The sequence below is a fragment of the Pogona vitticeps genome, chromosome 2, assembly GCF_051106095.1.
Source record: "Pogona vitticeps strain Pit_001003342236 chromosome 2, PviZW2.1, whole genome shotgun sequence".
Taxonomy (NCBI): Eukaryota; Metazoa; Chordata; class Lepidosauria; order Squamata; family Agamidae; genus Pogona; species Pogona vitticeps.
The window spans coordinates 85,854,875-85,872,826 of NC_135784.1; the positions used below are offsets into that span (position 1 = coordinate 85,854,875).

Below are 17,952 nucleotides of genomic sequence, written 5' to 3' on the forward strand. Positions count from 1 at the left end.
CCTTCCCTTTGTCTCCTCTCTCTCTCCCTTTCCTCCCTCGTGGGTTTCTCCGCTGTGTTGGTAAACATGGATCCTTAAGATCTAGGCGGATGTTTTGTCGTTGTGCTAAACAAAAGGGTGTGCGGGTCCTCCAGCAGTTGCCTTAGGAGGCGATCAGGATCTTTGCTAGAGGACGGTGGGTGTCTTGCTGTTTCCTAGGTGATAATGAGGTGGACTGTGGGTGAAAGGCTGTTTCTTGGCTGCAGGGCAAGCCAAGTGGGTTGTTGTCACCCCTCCACTTTTGTGTTATCTGTCAACATGTGCCAGAAGCAAAGCAGCAAGAGTTCACTCCAAAGTCAACCAAGAAGTTTTGCTTTGAGAACAATGGCTATCATAGTTGCTACTGTATCTTGTGTTCTTGGTGCTGCTGAAGAAAAAGGGGGGAAAAGAGCAATGTTTACAATTCCAGTGGTATCTGTAATATATTCACGTCTTGCATTTACAGCATTACAAAGTGCTCACAACATCCAGCCAGCAACAGTAGGAGTGGGAACCAGATGTACAGTGAAGTAAAAGTAGCAAAACAAATTACAGCAGATAAGCGGTTCAGCATTCCACAGTAACTTTAGAAGTCACCCAGGTATAATTATTCTGGAAGGAAAGGGAGACTTTGTTGCTCTGACTTTGTGTGTGGGGGGGTGGGGGGAGGGAGGCAAGGCACTTGACATTTGCCAGTTGTTTAAGAAGGGGAAATCTGGCCAAACTATGGGTGGAGCTGAGAGTTTCGAAGTGTCTCAAAATTGGTTTTATGCCATCACTGCTTAGGAAGCTGGAGACCGAAGGTGTGGGTGAGCACAACTGGCTCTGCAAGGAACCATGTGGTCTATTGGCTGGCAAGGAGGTTGATTTCCTTCTGATTTGTTTCTGACTCATCTTCTGCTCAGCCAAGTATACCGAGAGGTACGTCAGGGAGCATAGTATGTCGGTAAATAAAACTGGGTTTTCTAGTGGTGTCCTAGAAGGGAGGGGTGGGTTGTGAAGCCTATTCTGGGGGTTATTAGTGTTGCCCCCCCCCACCTTGGGACCTTGAGACCCATCAGCCGGAGTCAAGTGCAAAATAGCCACTGTGGTGTGTGTGTGTGATTTTGTGAAGAATCAAGGAGCAGTGTCCCTCTGAAAACATGCTCAGGGCAGGAATTTATGAGTACTGTAACATAAGGAACTAAAGACACAGGTTACCTCACACATACTCCCTTCTTCATGTCTGCTTGTTTTTAACTGTTCTCACACCCAGAGATTTACCAATAAATCCCAGTGTATCTCCTGGCTACCCAGGAGTAAGGCTAGACTGGGTCTGGCAGAGTGCAAGCTTGGGACTGATCGTGGTCCCTCAAGGCTGCTGTTGTGCCCCCCCTCCCAGCCATCCCGTGACCCACGCGTTGCCTGGCAAACAACAACAACAACAACAACAACAACAACAACAACAACAACAACAACAACAACAACAACAACAACAACAACAACAACAACCCACAAATGGCCCTTCCTGGCAGCCACCAGAAGTGGCGGTTCTCTTTTTAAATACGCCACAGCTCCTGCACCCTTTAAAATTCAGAATACTTTTTTTTTGTTTTGGCAGTAGAAATCTTACCACTTCCTTGTTCATATTTTTTTTGGTCTTATTTTGGTGGTGAGATTTACTATTATCTGTCCAGCCCCTAGAAAGTTCCAGCCCTGGACTAGACCAATGTTGTATGCCAGAAGCAAAGCTCACCTGAAACCACTCATCTGTGCCAGACTTGCTGTGCTGTGGGGAACTTTGATTTGTCATCTCTCTCACAACATATGCGAGGGAGAGGGCTGCCTTTTCCTCATTCATAAAGGAAGGTTACATGTAGTGAATCACTCCCCCCCCCAAGACTTGTGACTTGTGAAGTAAGTAATGAATATATTTGTACTTTTTTATGAGTAAAGGAGGAAGGGGATCTTGACCACAGTCTACGAATAACTTATGTTGGTGCAAATATAGAACTCTCTGACTTAGAAGGTATCCTTGAGACCAAAAGATGCCCGTGTTTAAGAACAGCAGTTGTGTGGTGTGCTAGAATAATAAATGCCTGTGGGTTTTGATAAAGGAATATCAAATCTGCTTTAGGAATGGAATCAGCCTTTAATGAGAGAGGATTGATTGATGAGGGGGGCCAGGGGAGAGATTGGCCATTTTTAATCTTCAGCAGGTTTTGTCTTCTACTGTAACACTTTTGACAATGATTGGACAATAAGCTTGACAGATGAGAGATTCTTCCAAATGTTATTACTTATTTCTTATGTTTATATCCGGTGTTTCACCCAAAAAGCTTAAGTTACTACCTGTGCTCTCTCTTCATCCCCACTTTTATTCTCCTACTTTTGTGAGCTGGGTTGAACTGAGAGAGAGGGATTGCGTCACAATTGTGAACAAAGTGAGCAATTGGTATTTCTACTACCCCCTTCCAAGTTTTTCAATTATTTCTGCATACCTAATATGCTGACTTGGCATGCAGCAACAAAGGCCTGTGTGAACTCTTTAACTGCAGCATTTTGCCAACGAGATTTATGCCAGTTGCATTATTTATCTATGTAAAATATTTTTATCCTGCCTTTCTCCTTAAAAGAGACCCAAGGAAGATCACATGTTAAATGGCAATATTTAAAAGCTAAAAACAATAAGTATTACTGTGGGCTTCTGACAAGCCTGCTCCCTCGTTATGGTTTCCCTTCTGAACATGATCAGGCAATGACCCCTGCTTGATATCAAAAGGCTTATTTGGGTTAACAGATACAGGATCTTTTTCTTCCTTAATAAAAGTAGAACTTGAATCTTCCCTTTCTGGGTTCCATTACTCTTTTATAACACTTTCTGATCCTGAGGCATGATTCTGTATTAAACCATCAACAGGTCACAACATGTCTTCAGCTATAGAAGTCATATCCACATTTACAAATGGGTTCATTTGTGGAAAATCCACCCCATGTTGGGTTCCCAAAGCCTGTGGCCTGGGTCTTTCCAGACTCTGGGTGGAAGCTGGATCTCCCCAAGACTGCTCTCAGGGGAAATCAGGCATTTTCTATTCTCCCTGGAATTGGCCTCTCTTGCAAATCTTTCTCTCACTTTCGTTCTCGCTTCTCTTTCCTCCATACGGGGGCTTTCTTACACTCCCTTTCTTACACTCCCTTTTCCTCCACTCCTTTTGGGCTTCCTTTTTTTGGCCCCTTGAGAGTTATCCACTCCCCAGACCACGATGGGTCTTCCTTTACAATTTCTACTCACGCCTCTTCCTTTTTCTCTTCTATTGTTACCCAACAGCAGCTACTGCCCCTTTCTCTCCTTCTCCTCTCTTTTTATCCTGTCCTTCTCCTACCCAAACCATCTCCTCTTCTGAATGTTTGTTTCCCAGGTTTTCTAATTCCTCCATATTTGTATCACAACTGCTGAACATTCTAATCATAAGTTTCATTTTAGCCACTGTGATGTTAGTTATTTTCTTGGGAGGACATGGCACACCTCCTTTCTCTACTCCTTTCTCACAATTACATATATTTAAAAATAATTAAACCAGAGTGGATTTGAATTAAATCAATTGATTGAAATCACGATTTAAAATTTTAAACCTGATTTTTAAAAGATTTAAATTAAAAATCATTTAATTTTTTTAAATTTAAATTGTGATTTAAATCAATTAGATTTTTAAAAGTTATTGATTTTTATCCACCCTGAATTAAACAAATCCTATATTTAAACAATAGATAACAGCAATACTAAAAGCACATTCAAGGAAAATGGCACAACAATACAGTGGTGTCCCGCATGATGACGATAATGCGTTCCGTTAAAATCGCTGTACAGCAAAATGATCGTCATGCAAAAATAAAAACACCATTGGAATGCATTGAAAACCAGTTAATGCGTTCCAATGGGGGAAATACCTGCTCATGCAGCGAAGATCCTCCATAGGGCAGCCATTTTGCAATCCCTGTCTTGCGGAAATAAGCCATTTGTGAACCGGCGATCAGCTGTTTTAAATCGTCTTGCGAGCAATCGGTTCGCGAAGCAGGGACCTAATCATCGTTAAATGAAAAAACCCCATAGGAAACATCATTTTGCGATCATTATAGCGATTGCAAAAAAGACATCGTCAAGCGATTTCATCGTTTAATGGGGTAAGTGTCTAGTGGGGCACCACTGTACATTTGAAAACCCCTCTCAGACAGTCACTAAGGGAAAGCCTCCCTGAAGAGAAAAGTGTATGTCTGCTTGCAGAAAGACAGCAAAGATGAGTTCAGCCTGGCCTTCTGTGGGAGGGATTTCCAGAGTCTTGAGTGCAGCAGAGAAGGGCCTTTCCCATGTGTCTGCCAAACATAGTTGTGAAGATGGTGGGACCAAGAGAAAGGCTCATAAATGGGGATACAGTACTTGAGAGAGCTTGGACCCAAGCCATTTAGGGGTTTATAGGTTAAAACCAGCACTTTGCATTGTACCCGGAAATGGATCAGCAGCCAGTAGAGCTGCTGTAACATGGAGGTTATATGATTCTTGTAACCAGCCCCAGATAATAATCTGGCTGCAGCAGTTTGAACCCACCGAAGTTCCCAAGCACTTTCCAAAGGCAGGCCCATGTACAGTATGTTACGGTAATCCAGCTGATACGTAAGTAAGGTGTGTGTCACCAAGGCCAGATCAGATGTCTCTAGGAATGGCTGCTGCTGGTGCACTAGTTTTAAACTGTGGAAAGGCACTCCTGGCCACTTCTGAAACCTGGGCACCCAGGAGCTCCCCCAAGCTGCACAACTGTGTTTCCAGAGGGAGTGTAAACACATTCAGCACAGGCTGCATCCCTATTCCTTGATCTGCCTTTTGACTGACCAGGAACAATTCAATTTTGTCTGGATTAAGTTTCAACTATGCCTGCAGATAATAATGAAAGGAACTGGTACAATCAGAGAAATGTTAGGTCCAAAAAAGGGGCAAACTGTAATCCCAAAATGTACAAAATCTAGTGCTCTTTATTCTGGTATAAAATGCCCAATGCATTTCAGCCTATCAGCCATCTTCAAGGGTGTTATAGCACAAAAAGGATTACAATTACAACATTATAATTCACTGGTGACAACATTGGATAAATAAACCAATTAATATAAGAATGCAGTTAAATTTTTTTATGAATGTGGTGTAGAATTAGGGATATATGAATTTATTTATATGAGCACAATTTAATGATGCTGGCAAGCCATAATTAATACAATTTTGGTCACTGAGAAAAACAACAACAGAAGACCAGTATCTTACTATGCTTTCACTGGGTAGAAATTTCCTCCCAGTTTAGAAATGTGGGATTGTGCCCCTTGCACAAGCATTGCCATTGCATAAGCATAGATCTCTAAGTAAACCCCACTCTCTGCTTGCACAATTCACATGGGATTGGCATTATCCCAAGTAACTATGCCAGCAGGACTTTCCACTTAGAAGAAGGTGAACAAGATACTGGATACTGATTTTTGAAAAAGAAAGAAATACTTCAGGCCTATGTGGTTTTGAAACCGCTTTCTCTGCTGTTCTGATGCAAAACATTTATCTGGAAATAAGCACCATATTTTGTAGAAAGGGATAACAGGTTTGAAAAGTAAAATAAGAATACAAGCATTGGGCTAGCCACCCTCTATAATTTTTTAAAAAAGCAATTATGAGGAGAAAGTGAGGATGCTATTGTTCGTTTGTTTAAATTATTTAAATTATTTAATTTGCATACCACCCATCTGGCTGCAGAGGCCACTCAGGGTGGTTTACAATAATGATAATAACAACAAAAACATCACAATAATATAAAATAAGCAATAATGTACACTAACCATTAAACTTAAAAATACAACGCAAAAGACATTTAATAAAAGCATTCAAGATGGAAGGACCAATAACTTAGGAGCAGGAAGAAAATCTGCGTTCTGTTGGTGGAATATATTTGGAAGTCCTGTTTAAATAACCAGATTTTCAAAATTCTCTTAAAAGTCATCAGTGAAGGGATCAGGCAAATATCAAGTGGGAATTGATTCTAGAGATGTGGGGCAACTACTGTACTGAGAAGGCCGATTCCTGGTCTTTTCTTTTGAGACCTTTGGAGTCAGTGTCTTAAACCGTTTAGCCTGGGATGTATGAGTAGGGTGGGCAGATCTCTCACTGGAAGAAAGTGTCTGCTAGGTATCAAGGTCCCAAACCATTTCAGGCTTTGTATGTTAACATTTTCACTTTGAAGCGGGCACAGAAACGAACAGGTAACCAAGACAAGCCAGGCAGGGTGGGTGAGATATGCTGGTATTTATTTACTCCACACAATAGTCTGGTTGCCATATTTCAGACCTACTGCCTCAGGGGCAGCCCCATGTAGAAAGCATTATAGTAGTCTAATCTTGAGACTACCAGTGCATGGATCAGTGCGGTGTGGGACCTGGTGTCAAGGTAGGGGAGCAGCTGGCTGATCCACCTAAGATGGAAGTAGGCAGAATGGACCACATATGCTATCTTGAGTCTCCATTGACAGCACTAAGTCCAAGAATGTGCTCAGACTTCTCACCTCATCCTTAGTGGACAGAGTAGCCCCTCCCAAAAGAGGGAAAAGAACCCAAACCGTGGACAATAGGGGCCCCCACCCTCAGGACCTCCATCTTGTATGGATTCAGCCTCATCCACCCCAACACAGCATCCAGGCAGTGCCAAGGGATGGGACAGCATCCACTGAAGAAGGATGGGAGGAGAGATAGAGCTGGGGATCATCTGCATACAGGTGACATGAAACTCCAAAACTCCTGATAACCTCCCCCAGCAGCCTCCTATGTATATTAAAAAGCAACTGAGAGATGATCAGTGACAGTTATGGGACTGATGCCAGGCTAGTTTAATGGCAATCTCATCATCTCTTACTCTCTGGCAAGTCACTTCTATTCTGGATGGGGGAACCTGGGCTTTAGTCCTGATGTCCAGCTCTGATTTGACCACTGGCACTTTCTTCCCAGCCAAAATGTACAAGCCAAAGAGGCAGCAGGTTCCGTAGGCGCCTCTTCCCCCTACTGCCAGTAAAGAGACAGCAATAATTACCAACAATTTCTGTATTTTCATGATCCCCCCCTCACTCTTAGTTATAAATTATTTTTTCTTTGGCACTCCTTCAGAAATGTTGTTCATTCACATAATTATTTAAATTTAATGAATCGGATATTGAATCAATTAATACAATATAATGTTTATGGATAATTTTGGCTATTTTAAAAATGGCGTCCAACTTTGAAGGTTGTAAAGGATAGCAGAAACAGTTTTTCCTTTCCTCTGCATGGTTAAAATCTATCTCTCTCTCTTCATATTTTCCTCCATAAATAGGCACAGCTTGACAGGAGCATAGCAAGCTGCCTTCCACTGGGGCAGATTGCTGGTCTGTCTTGCCTAGTACATTGTGCACTAGAGTGGTTGCAAGACCAGATGGGCAGGGTATAAACGAAATAAACAAACAAACAAATAAACAAATAAATTGTGAACATTGGTAGGCAATGGAAAGTCTTTCTCAGCCATTTCTGAAGATGGCAAGGAATGCACCAAGGGATTTCCGCGTATGAATCATGTGCTCTGCCACTAAACTATTGAGCCCATCCCCTCTTCCTCTATTTTAAAGGAAAGGCATTTAGTTCCTGATCAACCTGTGTCACTAAATGTCTCATTATTCACTAAAGCAATGTAACATTTCATTTTTCGTCTTAATTTGAAGTTAAGTCTCAAAGCATTTCAAGTTTTCTAGTCTACTAATTATAACAACTATACAGTATATCACAGAAGTGAATACACCCCCTCACATTTTATAAATATTTTAGTATATCTTTTCATGTGACAACACTGAAGAAATGGCACTTGGCTACAATGTAAAGCACTGAGTATACAGCTTGTATATCAGTGTAAATGTGCTGTCCCCTCAAAATAACGTAACACACAGCCATTAATGTCTAAACTGCTGGCAACAAAAGTGAGTACAACCCTGCTACAATGTCCAAATTGGGCACAAACTTTCAATATTTTGTGTGGCCACCATTCTTTTCCAGCACTGCCTTAACCCTCTTGGGCACAGAGTTCACCAGAGCTTCACAGGTTGCCACTGGAGTCCTCTTCCACTCCTCCATGACAAAATCTCAGAGCTGGTGGATGTTAAGATACCTTGTGCACCTCCACCTTCCATTTCAGGATGCCTCACAGATGCTCAATAGGGTTTAGGTCTGGAGACATTCTTGGCCAATTCATCACCTTTACCCTTAGCTTCTTTAGCAACGCAGTGGTCATTTTGGAGGCATGTTTGGGGTCGTTACCATGTTGGAATACTGCCCTGCGGCCCAGTCTCTGAAGGGAGGGGATCATGCTCTGCTTCAGTATGTCACAGTACATGTTGGCATTCATGGTTCCCTCAATGAACTGTAGCTCTCTAGTGTTGGCAGCACTTATGCAGCCCCAGACCATGACACTCCCACCACCAGGCTTGACTGTAGGCATGACACACTTGTCTTTGTACTCCTCACCTGGTTGCCGCCACACACGCTTGACACCATCTGAACCAAATAAGTTGATCTTGGTCTCACGTGACCAGAGGACATGGTTCCAGAAATCCATGTCCCTAGTCTGCTTGTCTGCAGCAAACTGTATGTGGGCTTTCTTGTGCATCATCTTTAGAAGAGGCTTCCTTCTGGGACGACAGCCCTGGAGACCAATTTGATGCAGTGTGCGGCGTGCAGTCTGAGCATTGACAGTCTGAGCTGCCCCCCCCCCCTTCGACCTCTGCAGCAATGCTGGCAGGACTCATATGTCTATTTCCCAAAGCTAACCTCTGGACATGACACTGAGCATGGGCACTCAGCTTCTTCGGTCGACCCTGGCGAAGCCTGTTCTGAGTGGAACCTGTCCTGTTAAACAGCTATATGGTCTTGGCCACCATGCTGCAGCTCAGTTTCAGGGTTTTGACAATCTTCTTATAGCCTAGGCCATCTTTATGTAGAGGAACAATTCATTTTCCAGATACTCAGATAGTTCATTATTATGAGGTGCCATGTCGAACTTCCAGTGACGAGTCTGAGAGAGTGAGAGCGATAACACCTGCTCCCCCTTCACGCCTGAGACTTGTGGCACTAACAGGTCTCATGACACCAGGGAGGGAGAATGGCTACTTGGGCCCAACTTGGACATTGTAACTTAGGGGTGTACTCACTTTTGTTGCCAGTGGTTTAGACCACTGGTTCTTAACCTTGGGTTACTCAGGAGTTTTGGACTGCAACTCCCAGAAGCCTTCACCACCACCTGTCCTGACTGGGGTTTCTGGGAGCTGCAGTTCAAAAGCATCCGAGTAACAAAGGTTAAGAACCACTGGTTTAGACGTTAACGGCTGTGACATTTACACTGTTATCCAAGCTGTATAATCACCGCTTTACGTTGTAGCCAAGTGTCATTTCTTCAGTGTTGTCACACGAAAAGAGATACTAAAATATTTATGAAATGTGAGGGGTGTACTCACTTCTGTGATATACTGTATACAGTATATATTTTTGGAAAACCTCTAATAATTTTGTAATTAAACAGTTGTCATAATTCTATAATAGATACCAGTGTTTCAGTACTGTTTAATGATGAAAAAAGGACACCATATGAGTCGTTTTATTATTGTGAGATATAGCAAAATACCATGATTTTGTTGATAAATTAGGATATTTCTAGCATTTATCAGTGGTGTGATCTGCATAACTGGTAGCCTGCAAAACTTCATCTTCCTTCATTTAATAGGTAGATACATATCTCTACAGGCAGAAAGCTCACTTTCCCCTGGGGAAAGTGTATGCACAGGTTTTTATTTTGAACATGGAGGAGGATTGCTACACAGTCAAGGCACAGGCTAGTCATCTCAGTGCAATGTGGTGTATCTATACAGTTAACAGAAATTTGATGCCACGTTAACTGTCATGGTTCCATCCTACAGACTCCTGAGATTTATAGTTTGTGTACCTCTAGTACTCTGGATTATGGGAGTGAACTAATGCTGTCTGTATGGTGGACAGTATCTTGCCAAATTTCAAATTAATCACTCAATCAAATTAATTAAATTTATATACCATCCCATTAGTACAAGCACTACATTGGGTAGATGACGCAAAATTAAATTTACATCCTGGAGCAGCTTTAAATAACTAAATTATTCAGTCATATAGGATGGAACCATGGTAGTTTAAGTAGGACCAAACTGCTTTAACTGTATGCCATGGTTGCATTTCCAGGTATAACACCTGAGAAAGCATTTTCAAGATCAACGCTAGTGTGCGAAAATACATTTGATCACATGAATGCAGGGCTGGTATGAACTCCTGAAAATCCAGTTCTTGTTATTTTGCACTGAAGAAACCAAAAATAGCTGTTCTCAATTTACCAGTCATAATAGTTGGTTATGAATGAGAGGCCTAGCTCTGATTATCTTCTTCTTCAGAGATTTTATAATCTGATTAGAGGACACATTATTTTAGATTTATTTTTCTTGTCTTTTAAAAAATTGTTGCTTACAGAGTAAACAACAAGAAAATTTTGTGCTCCTGCCTGTAAGGATTTCTGGAGACAGCTTGGCTGGCTTGTAGTGACCCAGTGCATGCTAATGTAAGATGTACTTTTAATATAGGAATCCCATAATAAGCAGGTGACTTAAAAGTGCTGTCAGAAATATAAATGAAATATATCAGATTATTCTAGGATAAAGATGTGGCCTGTGGAAATAAAGCTGTAGTCATTTGCATGCATCTAGGGAATCAGTCTCACTGGAACACACAATAAGACTTCTGCGCAACTCTGCTTAGGACCACTTGTGATTACTATGTTGTCTAAAGCTTTGGTTTCTATGTTGTTATTTTGTTGGATTATTTGTGTGGGGGGGGCATTAAATTAACAGAATCTTGACTCTGAGCCACTTCTTGTTTGATGTTTCAGGAGCACTTTATTTTAGAGTGATTTCTACCAAAAGTAATATCACCTTTCTTTCTTGGTTAGCCAATTCTTTATTAATTGAACTTCTGTTCAAGTATTATTATAATTTATATATTCATTTAAATATTTTTAAATATTTTAAATTTTAAATATTAAAAATATTTTTATCCTGCCTTTGTCATTAAAGAAGAACCAAGGCAGCTTACATCATTAAAAGACAATATTTAAAAGCCAAAACAGCAATTATATGTACATATATTTGAAAAGAATTAAACAAATATTATATCAAAAACAGTAAATGAAACCCATACTGAAACACATTTGAAAGAAACATGGCACAACCATCCATTTTAAAACCCCTCTCAAGACAGCTAGTCACTGAGGGAAGGTCTGCCTGAAGAGAAAGGTCTTCATCTACTTGTGGAAGGACAGAAAAGATGGGGCCAGCCTGGCCTCCTGTGGGAGAGAGTTCCAGAGTCTGGGAATAGTTCCAGACAAGGCCCACTCCCATGTCCCCACCAAACGCACCTAAGATCATCAGGGGAGAAAGACCTCTCCTGATTATCTTAACACCCAAGCAGGCTCATATAGGGAGACAAGTCTTTGCTTGATTGGTGTGGAGCATGACGCCAGGGGCTACATCCAACAGTGGGAGAGGTCATTGCACTTCACTAGGTAGATACTGCCCGCCTTAAGCTGGGCAGCCCCCAGCCAGTAAGGTGCTGCCTCGCCATGGTCTGCTAACCTCATGGGGTGCGTGGGGTTTAGGGTGAAAGCCGACAAGCAGATCGATAACCCTGCACCATGCAACAATCACAAGAAAACTTCCGCCTAAAAGTTGGGCACCTGGAATGTTTGGACAATGACCCCTGGCTTTTCTGACAACCTGCAGGAAATAGACAATGTGTGCAAGACAGCTGTCATCAACATGGAACTGAGTAGGCTGCAGATGGACATTGTTGTCCTACAAGAGACAAGATTGCCAGACTCTGGCTGTGTTGAAGAAAAAAACCTCATTCTTCTGGCAGGGAAAACTATGGAATGGAAATATTCCATATTCTCAATAAGCTCTAGCTTGACAGATTTATGGTAAGGAAGGTTTTTGACTGTTTTAAAGCATGTAAAAGATCCCTTTGAAGTAGTTCACTGGGAGCAAAAAGAAAGTGGCCTATTGGGCATGGTTACTGAGAGGCCTCCAAATTTAGTTCCAGGTTGGGACTGCAAGTCCTTTTCAGAGAAGGACAGCATTTTACTAGGCAGGGTCTTAGTGACAATGTTGGGAGTCAGTAATTTCCAGAAGTGGTAATGAGACATTGTACATAGTATACTTTGTAATTAAAAGTATTAATATAAGTTAAAGGTTAACGGAAGTGATATTTAACAATATTTGCTATATGGCAGAATACTGATCTAGTTTTTAAGTTCTTCTAAAACATTAGGATTCCTCAACAACTTTTCCTTTGAATTGGTAGTAGGCTATGTAATTACATGGTTTACAGGCTGCATTAATAAAAGTACAATCTCCAAATCTCGTGAGGTACTAGTTCCCCTCTGTTTGGCACTGGTTATGTCTCATCTTGAGTACTGTGTCCAATTCTGGACACTGCACTTCAAGAAGGATGCCAACAAACTGGAACAAATTCAGAGGAGGGCAACAAGGAAGATCACGGGGCTGGAAACCAAGACGTATGAGGAAAGATTTAAAGAATTGGGCATGTTTAGCTTTGAGACAAGAAGACAGAGGGGTGCTATGATAATAAATACTTGAAAGGCTGTCATTCAGAGGAAGGGCAGAACCTGTTCTCAATCAGCCCAGAGTGCAGGACATGCAATAATGAGCTCAAGTTACAGGAAGCCAGTTTTCAGTTGAATATCAGGAAAACCTTCCTGTTAGAGCAGTATGGCAGTGGAACCAATTTCCTCAAGAGGTGGTGAGTGCTCCAGCACTGGAGGCTTTCAAGAGAAATTGAGACAACCACCTGGCAGACAACCACCTGCACCCTTGATTTGTATTCCTGCCTCGAGCAGGGGGTTGGACTGGATGGCCTTATAGGCTCCTTCCAACTTCATGATTCTGTGATTCTATGGTAGTGATGCTGGCCCTTTCTGTTTTCCTCTTCAAACATTGGCATAAGTGTGTTTTCATGTTGCTGATTTTTTCTCTCTCCAGTGTTTCCAGATCTGAAGGTAATCATTATCTGAACATTTTGTCCATGTAGAATGCTTGTAGACAAATATTTTTCGTTATAGAACATCTAGATATGTATGTCCAACATAAATAATCAGAAAAGAAAAATACACTGTCATTGTGGTATTTGGACAGAAGCCTAATATGCTAAGCCTGTCTGCCTTCCCAGTGTTTAGGTATTTTACTGTATCGTTCTAGTATTGTGCTTTGCGTTGGCTGACACAATATGGGGTAAAAATGGTGCAGCTCCATGATTTTCCTGTGTAATTATTCTAGTACTGTAATGGAGTGTGTGTGGCTTCATTCCTGTCTACATACTCGTAGACTCACTGGTTTTTTGGTGCTCATAAGCTTCTTTTTACGAATCAGGAAGTCACTTCATGTAGCTCAATACTGGACACTGGAATCAGCTTTTAACGTTATCCAAAACTCCCAAGTTCAGAAGCATTCCAGATGTTTTGAACCTAAAGGATTCCGTATTCCTATAGTTATAAGGAGCATCTAATGCCCCTGGTACTGTAACTGCAACAGCTACCAGCCTGTTTGCAGGCCCACTCCAAAGTGCTGGCCGTTACCTATATGTTTGATGAGGACACGGGAGAGGGTCTTCTCTGTGGCCCCTCCCGGATTGTGGAATGCTCTCCCTTGACAGATCAGGCTGGCTGCCTCCCTTTTACCCTACTGCATACAAGTGAAGACCCACCTTTCAGGCAGGCTTTTAATAATCATAACTGGGGCCCTGAATGCTGTTTTGTTGTTGTTGAACAAGTTGTTTTTTTTAAAGTTTTTAATTATCCAGTGTATTTTATTTACTATTATAATTGTTTTAAATTTATAATTTATTCTGTTTTTAATTCTTGAGTCCCCTCATTGGGAAGACAGATGGCCTACAAATAAAACAAAATAAACAACAACAAAAACAAAATAACCTCAACTCATATCATCCAATAGTAAGAGATGGTGGGAATATGTAGTTCAGAGCATAGCACACTGAATGCTCCTGATCTGGTCCGATCTGGATGGCTAAGCTGTTTGGGCCTGATTGGTCCTTGGATGGGTGACTGCACCAGCTAAGACCAGGAATTACTAGATAGGGCTGGGAAAGATGCCTGCTTGAAACCCACTGCCAGCCAGAATTTATAGTACTGGGCTAGATGCCAACTGTCTGACTTAAGAGAAGTTGTCTTCCTATGTTCCTGACACTGGGAAGGGCAGACTTTCTTCATTCCTGATATACAGTATAGGCAAATCTTTAGTATTTTTAGATTCTGTTTGCCCAGAGGTAGGACATGGAGAGAGAACTGATGAATAGGTGCCTGGAAACATGGGGTGTTCAGCTATAAAACCCTCAGCCCTGTTTCCTGTGAGAGTCACAGGAATGGGTGTGTGTCATTCAGTATGCTGAGAAAGAAAAGGCTATCTGGATAATTGGTAAGAAGGTGTGTTGGCTGAAAACGATGGTCTGACTGTACAGGTCATTGCAACGCCTGTGTAAATAATGAAAGCTATGGGTGTGTGGTGTAAGCCTTGTAGTTGTTATGCACTCCAAGTAGATGTTTAGATCAGCAACAAACAGAAACTGGCTGCCAGTCAGTGATAAATCTGTTGAGAAATCCTAAACCATTGCATTCTTTTGTGACTTTTGTTTTGATGGCAAGAAAAAAAGTTGAGCTGGAGTGAGTCCCGGCTAAGAGACATCTAGAAAAGATTAAGTGAGCCAGGAGTTCCACTCAGTTAATATTTTTATTTATTTATATATACAGTCTTCAACCTTCAGGGGTTCTCAGAGTAGCTCACACTAAAAGTAATAGTTAGAGAATGAATATAATTAGGACACAGAATATTGCAAAAAGGCAGAACAACAAATATATTAAATAATACACTTCTCCCTTGAATTGCTTGGGTTTGAGCAGCATGGTTTCGGTTACACACAGATTTTTTTCCAGTAGATAAATAATGAATAAATATTCAATAAATACTGTGCTGCTATTCTTCTCCAGGAAGTGGCCTAAGAAAGGTAGGTATAAGACTTACTGAGGACCATGTTGTTGGCAGTGTGGCGGCCCCCAATCTGATGGTGGTGGTTGGCTGGCCCCCTTTCCTGGCATGGCAGTTCAACATGGTGGTTGGGTCAATGCTAGGACATGCCCAGAGGCTGACACAGGCTGGGGAAGGTCACAGTGGTTCACTGCTCTGTTGGGGAGGGAGGAAAGATCACAACTCTGTCCCCCCCTCTGTGTGTGTGTGTGTGTATGTGTGTGTAAACCAACTGCTCATACAGATGTTGTACTACGTGGGGGTCTGGTGCTCGTAATCTCACCGTTGTTGAAGGGAGAAGTGTATACATCCACAAACAGGCATTTGTTGATATAAACATCCATGCCAAGGTTGGGGGTGGACATCTCAAAAACCAGTGATAGATGACTCTCCTTCAGGGAGGACAATCCAAAGATAGTATGCCACCATCACCCAAAAACTAAATCTTGTTTCAAGTTATTCACTGCCCTACCCTCCTAAGGTTGTGTGTATGAGTGTGTGTGTTTTCTGCCATCAGGTTGGAAATTACTTATAGCAACCCTAATAGGAGTTTCAAGGTAAGTGAGTTGCTTAAGGAGTGGTTTTACCAATTCCCAGTGAGTCCCCAGTGAGTTTCCATGACCAAATGGGGATTAAAGGGAAGGTACCTTAGGTATGCCAGATGCAGGGGAGTGGTATCAGAAAACAGGTATCTAGTTGTCTCGTGTGCTCCCAGAGGCATCTGGTGGGGCCACTGTGAGATATAGGGAGCTGGGCTAGATGGGCCCTTGGCCTGATCCAGCAGGGCTCTTCTTATATCCTTATGAACCCTGTTCTCCAGAGTCCTAGTCTATCATTTTTATTCACTATACCAGATTGGGAATGGTACTCCCAAAGAAATACTTGAAGGTAGACCCATGCGGAAGCCAGCAGTCTGAGATAACCCTAGTCTTCAACTGTAAAACAGCCTTGCAAAACTTTGAGCCTTTCAGATCTTTTGATTACAGTTCCCATCAGCCCCAAATAACATGACCAGTGGAGGGAGACCATGAGAGCAGAAGTCCACAAGAATCCAGAGGGGCATCAACACGGGGGAAGCCCTTGCTGAACAGGCTTTAAAGGCAAAGATAAGGAGGGTACTGCCTGGCATCCACTGGAGATGAAAATGAAAATCAAGTCTCAAAATGCTAAAAGGCAAATTATTAATTTTGAGAAACTGGTGTAAACTTTTCAGTCATTTGATTGATCTGTACTTTTCAGGGTTTTAGACATTTTATTGTAACTTTTGAGGAAGGACCCAAAGTACATACTGATTCAGAATGTGTTGGGCTTATTCCAGTTTCTCAGAATTAAGCATTTCTCTTTTGACATTTCAAGAGTTGGCCTCTTTGTTTTCATAGGCTGCAAAGGGCAAGGCCAGCACTTTGCATTGTTCTTTGAAATGAATAAGGAACAAGGGTGAGTGATTTAAAACTGGCCTTTTATATGTTCCAAATGCCTAATTCCAGGCAGTAACCAAATTGAAACGGATCTAGATAAACATTGAAACATGTCTGGAATTGCACAGCTACCACCTGTTGAGTACTCTTACACCCAAAGGTGGTGTTTGTGAGTGGCTGGCCATTGGAAAAGAAACAGTCATTATTCAGAAAACAATTTTTTCAGGAGTGGCCATCCACCTCACTGACAAAGAGGCACTTAGTACCCTCTAGACCTAGCCACTGAACCCATTCTGATTTGGTATAATCACCCAGCTTAAAAAAATGGGGTAAGATGGACCAGTGTTTCTCCAAGAACATTATCCATGTTTTCTGGCCTTGGTTACTGAAACTACAGTAACACCTGGTTGGGCTCTGAACACATTCCTCTACAAGCTGTGCCAAATGGAGCACTGTTATTCTCAGAATGCTTAAAAAAGTTGCAAGAGTATCCAAGGTTTTTTTAACATTTCATTGTTGCCTGTTATGAGAAGGGTAAGACAGCTCAGCTTTCCTCCTCTTCTGACATGAGGAATTGGCTGAGCAAACACTACCTTCTCCTCTGTAGTGTTTTTCCGGAGCTGGTGTTCAGATCACCTCCATCTTTTGTTATTCTTTTAGCTGCTGGGAAACTGAGGCATCAAGTGTGATGATGGGGGCTGACCCCGAGTACAAGAGGAAATGTGTGCCTGTGGAAGTCATACCTAGAGCCTAGTGAGGACTGGCTTTTGGGCCTCCAGGTGCACCAGAGTATAACTCCCATCATCTTCTGACTGACAAGGGTAGGGTTGGTAATCCAACAGATTCCAAGTGCACCAGCTGGGGGAAGGCTGCTTCAGGCAATGCTCTTCCTTTGTTTCCTAATTTTAATTGCTACGTGTGCATCCTCAGCTAGCACCTGGGTGACTGGTGGAAATGAAGTGTTTGTGCTTCTGAGATTATTCTTGTTTGTGACTGCTTCCTGCCCTCCCAGCATACCTGAGATGGGTGTGTGTGTGCCTGACTTCATGCCACAAGGCTGTGTGTGCACATCCTGAGGTGTCTGTATGATTTCACCCTTCTGTTAGCTCTGCACAAAACCACTAGCAAGTCAGCAATTTGAAAATGATCCCACGTCACTCCTGTTTATGTGATCCAGCCTGATGTTAGTTCCTGGTTTCTTTTGCGTTTTCCATCTGGCTTTTCTGCATCACGTTGGAGGGAGAAAAAGGAGTTTCTTACTGAATGGTGGTGCTAATGTATCTGTTTGACAACCTCTGAAGGCCCTTTCTAGA

The 17,952-nt window shown here is 42.1% G+C and overlaps 1 protein-coding gene across 4 annotated transcripts in view; it reads left to right on the top strand.

The window, feature by feature from the left end:
- Positions 1-17,952, top strand: part of ZFYVE28 (zinc finger FYVE-type containing 28) — a 51,362-nt gene that overhangs the window by 17,693 nt on the left and 15,717 nt on the right. Inside the window, exons 2-3 of one of the 4 annotated variants that reach the window (XM_072989935.2) lie at positions 485-619; positions 805-939. The exons of 2 other annotated variants lie outside the window; for them this stretch is intronic. The gene's annotated coding sequence lies outside the window, so the exon portion shown is untranslated. The remainder of the gene's footprint in view (positions 1-484; positions 620-804; positions 940-17,952) is intronic. One more of the 4 variants, XM_072989936.2, reaches the window with a different exon arrangement.